This window comes from Mesoplodon mirus (genome assembly GCF_964341445.2).
Source record: "Mesoplodon mirus genome assembly, contig: HAP1_SCAFFOLD_477, whole genome shotgun sequence".
In the NCBI taxonomy this organism is placed as follows: Eukaryota; Metazoa; Chordata; class Mammalia; order Artiodactyla; family Ziphiidae; genus Mesoplodon; species Mesoplodon mirus.
In genome coordinates, this window is record NW_028295506.1 from 570,318 (window position 1) to 575,006 (window position 4,689).

The 4,689-nt window shown below is 41.6% G+C and overlaps 1 pseudogene across 1 annotated transcript; it reads right to left on the reverse strand.

Annotated features, from left to right (window-relative positions):
- Positions 1-239: 239 nt before the first annotated feature.
- LOC309797390 (ferritin heavy chain-like) lies at positions 240-1,128 on the reverse strand (annotated as a pseudogene). Its single transcript has one exon. The product of its transcript is annotated as a ferritin heavy chain-like (transcript).
- Positions 1,129-4,689: the final 3,561 nt, after the last annotated feature.

The window sequence follows — 4,689 nt, forward strand, 5'->3', positions numbered from 1 at the left end:
TTCAGGTGAAACTGAAGACACCCTTATTTTAATCCCTGCCCAATCCCATTCCCTTCACTTGTTCCCCAGGGGCAACTGCAGTCATGATTTTCAGGCTATGGTTCTATACTTTCACTATGCACATGCACCCACATTCACCAGGGACCCCTACCTCACCCCACCCCACCCCACTCTACCCCGCATATACCTACATTATTTATAAGGGAAAGACTGATTTTGTGTTTTCCAGGGCCCCATGGAACACCTTCTCCCTCCCACTGTGGAGATCCTGAGCTGCATATGGTTGGCGTATGGCGCTGTTCAGAAACTCCTGGATACCTGTTTTAAAACTTAAAAAATGAGAGATTTGCCCACGTGAATCAACCAGAGACCTTTATTTATTTATGAACCAATAACTTTATTGGAAGAAACGGAAAAACTGGAAGAACAAAACTTAAGTGATAAAATAAAGTCCAGGAAAAGAGTCCTGCACTTGATGCAAGAAAAACAAAAACAAAACCAAAACGTAAGTGAACTTCTTCCGCAAGGGCACTGTTGCCGTCTGCATGGCAGGCACGGTGACCAGGGCTCTGGTCTCCCCGTGGCTCCGGGGAGGTCCAGTCCAGGCTCAGTTCTTCTTGTCGCTGTCGCCCAGGGTGAGCTTGTCAAAGAGGTACCCTGCCAGGTCGACGTCCTGGGCCCCCATCGTGCTCAGGGTGGTGACATGACCCTCCAGCTCTCTGATGAGCGCCACCTACTGGCTGAGGTAGTGAGTTGCCAGGAAGTGGCGCAGGTGGGGGTCGCACTTGTCGGTGGCCAGCTGGTGCAGTGGAGCAGGCTCCGGGTCACTTGCTTCTCCAGGAACAAGGCGCACTTCATGGCCTTGAGGCCGCTCTTGCACTCGTCACTGAGTGGCTTCCTGATGTCTTGGACGTTGAGGCGGCCCCCGCGCTGGTTCTGCAGGCGCTTCAGGCCCTGGGCCCGCCGGCTGTGCTCGTGGGAGCGGCGCAGGAAGAACCGGCTGAAGTGCTTCAAGGCCACGTCGTCGCGGTCGAGGTAAAAGGCCGCGGCCAGGCACACGAAAGAGGCGCGGAGCTCCAGGGTGAAATGGCTGTTGACGGCGGCCTCGCACCTGCGAGGGCGGCGCGGTTAGCGTGGCGGGCGTGAAGGCCAAGGTGAAGGCGAAGCCGCGGGGCCTGTGGTGGCTGCCTCGGACGGAGCCCCTTTCAGGTTATTTACCAATTTCCTTCCTCTTGGGTAAGTGCAGACTTCTCTTTTCTTTGTCAGAAAACAAAAGGCTTAGATGCATTCTTAGAGCAAATAACTTAACTGTGGGGATGTATTTATCCCCTCCAGCCTCAGTTGTCCTTTCACTGCCACTCTGCAAGCACTTTTTTAACCCCTCAGTTATGTTGTATGGAATGAGCCACAGTGGTAGGAAATACCATTGATCTCAAATTATCTTTCATTCATTCATTCAATAAATATTTCTTGATTACTTAATATGGCCCAGGCACTGGTATGGGATTTGGGCATATATTAATAACAAAGAGAGGCAAAGTCTGTTCCCATGAGGTTTGTATTCTAGTGGCGAAGCAGACCAAAACAAACCAAAACAGAAAACTACTGTTTTTCTCCCTTTATTGTCTCAAGTAAATACGTATAAGATATTACACATATGATATTAAAAAGTCAATATTTTCTTAGAAGTTAAGGATGTTATAGTGGAAGACATAAGACCAATCTAGGTATTTATAATTAATTAATTCAACATTAATTCAACAGCCATTTATATACAGTACTCCAAATATGTGTCACTGTTTGACTCTGGAGATACACAGAAGAATCAAACATGGTCTCTGTTCTCAAGGTACAAGAAAGAGTGATGGACTGTTTAAGTGCTCTCAATGGTTTTAAAGCTTTTGGATAAAATAGCTGTTTTCACTTAAAGTTTTATTACCATGGCTTTGACTAATGTACTTTTTTCTCTTTGAAAGCTCATGCTATGCTATAATCATTGTTTATGAAGGAAGCAAAGAATCAAATAGCAACTGTCACGTTGTAAACTTATCTAAGCAATTTTAGAGGCATTTAATTGTTGAGTCTGTAAAGAAATAGAATAATAAGAATGTCTATTTGATAAGTTGATTTTAATGATAGGATCATACATTAGAGATGGAAAAGAACTACATGATCAGTTTCTCAGTGAGATAAAACTGTATTCTATGTTTGCTTAACACCAGTGTTTAGTCGTAATATAATTGCAGTCTTTCAAAAATTTCCTTGGAAGAGTCCATTGTAGACTTCACTGGAAGAATCTATTTAAATAGAAGAAATCTTGATTTTGTAGGACATTTTCTCATTATGTTCCAAGATTATTTAATAATTAATTTATCTGGACAACTTTACTCTTCAAATATTAAAATAATACTATTGAATGGTTATATGTGTACTAAGGGGGTGATAATGGTGTTTCTCAGATGTTTTATCCCTCATCATTACTTCCTAGGTTAGAAGATAATGTTAAAATACATGTTATAACTAAGAGAAACCTAAGGTTTAAAATCTAACTTTTTTAAGGGAAATGAATAAACTAGCATGAACTGGAACCTCAAATTTCTATGAAGGAAATATACATATATATAAACAAAAACATTGCATGCAGTTTTTCTTTAATGAGGAATGTAAAGCTAAATACAAACACAGAATGAGAAAACTTCAGAGCAGATCATGTTTTTAGAAAAATTTTAAATTTTATTTTTAATTTTTGGCTGCATTGGGTCTTTGTTGGATGCGGGCTTTCTCTAGCTGCAGCAAGTGGGGGCTACTCTTTGTTGCAGTGCGTGGGTGTCTCACTGCGGTGGCCTCTCTTGTTACGGAGCACGGGCTCTAGGTGCTCGGGCGTCAGTAGTTGTGGCATGCCGGCTCAGTAGTTGTGGCATGTGGGCTTAGTTGCTCTGCGGCATGTGGGATCTTCCAGGACCAGGGCTGGAACTCATGTTCCCTGCATTGGCAGGCGTTTTCTTAACCACTGTGCCACCAGGGAAGCCCCCAAATTTAAAAAATATTGACAATCAAATTTTATAGTTTATAACTTGGTATGTGCTAAGATAATGTCTTTTAAAATATCAGTATAGGACTATAAGATGAAGGTTTCTTTGAAATATTTGTGGTCAGTGTTGGTATTATGTTAGGATTCTCCAGAAAAACAGAACCAATAGAAGATATATTTGTATATTATATAAAATAAGGAATTAGCTCACATGATTATGGAGGCTGACAAGTCTCAAAATCTGCAGTTGCCATACTTGAGACCCAGGAGAGTCCATGGTGTAGGTCCAGTCCAAAGGCCAGGAGGCTCAAGACCCAGGAAATCCAAGTTGAAGGCAGGAAAAAACCATGTTCCTGCTCCAAGGCAGTCAGGCAAGAGGAGTTCCCGCTTACTCAGAGGAAGGTCAGCATTTTTATTTTATTCAGGCCTTCAAATGATTGGATGAGGCTCATCGACTTTAAGGAAAGCAATCTGCTTTACTTAGTCTAGTATTTCAAATGTTAATCTCATGGAAAAACACCCTTTCAGGCACAAACAATAATATTTGACTAAATATCTGGGTACCCACTGGCCCTTTGAAGTTGACATCTAAAAATTAGCTATCACAGTATTATTCATGATAAATGCAGAGTCAACTAATAAAAATTCTCATGCTATAATCTGCAAAAACTGTTTTGACTTTCAGTTCCCTTCATTAATTTAAAAATGTTGCAGAACTAATAGTTACACAACTGATATTAGACAATAAGTTCTGACTCCGTGTCAGTGATTAGCGCTCATTCATTCATTCAGCATATTTCTATTGAGCACCTATTATATGACAGGCATTTTATAGGTACTAACATAAAACTTGTTCTATAAGCTCTTCATATTTGTATTTCTTTTGTAGCTAAGTGCTAGTAAATGTTACCTATAATTCCTTCTTTGAAAATTAATACATGAAGTAGGGTCAATGGTATAATCTTAAGGAAGTAGACCATATGTAGCAGCAGTTGGTGGCTTATCTCACTCTGTGGTGTGTGTGTGTGTGTGTGTGTGTGTGTGTGTGTGTATACATATGTATAAATAAATCATTTAATGAGAGGTAGTGAAAAGTGATACATCAATATTATATACCTCTGGGCTGTTCAATCTGCATTACCTCATTATTACAGATACTGGATTAAATTTGATTATTATTACCCATATTTTACAGATAAAGAAATTGTGAATTAAAGTATGTAACATGATCAAACACAGAGCTTGTAAATAGCAGAGAGTGACAGTCTGAATTGGATTCCTCTCTAGGTAGTTTGGGAAGTTTGGCTGGACCATGAGCTCCTTTATTTTTTATTTTTTTTTTTTTATTTTTTTATTTTTTTGCTGTACGCGGGCCTCTCACTGTTGTGGCCCCTCCCGCTGCGGAACACAGGCTCCGGACGCACAGGCCCAGCGGCCACGGCTCACGGGCCCAGCCGCTCCGCGGCATATGGGATCCCCCCAGACCGGGGCACGAACCCGCATCCCCTGCATCGGCAGGCGGACTCTCAACCACTGCGCCACCAGGGAGGCCCAACCACTGTTAAACTCAGCAAAAAGCACAGTTTCCAAAGTAAATGTTTTGTAAAGTGTTTCCTGTGTATTATTCACATTTATTACTTTTCCTCTGAGCTTTTTAT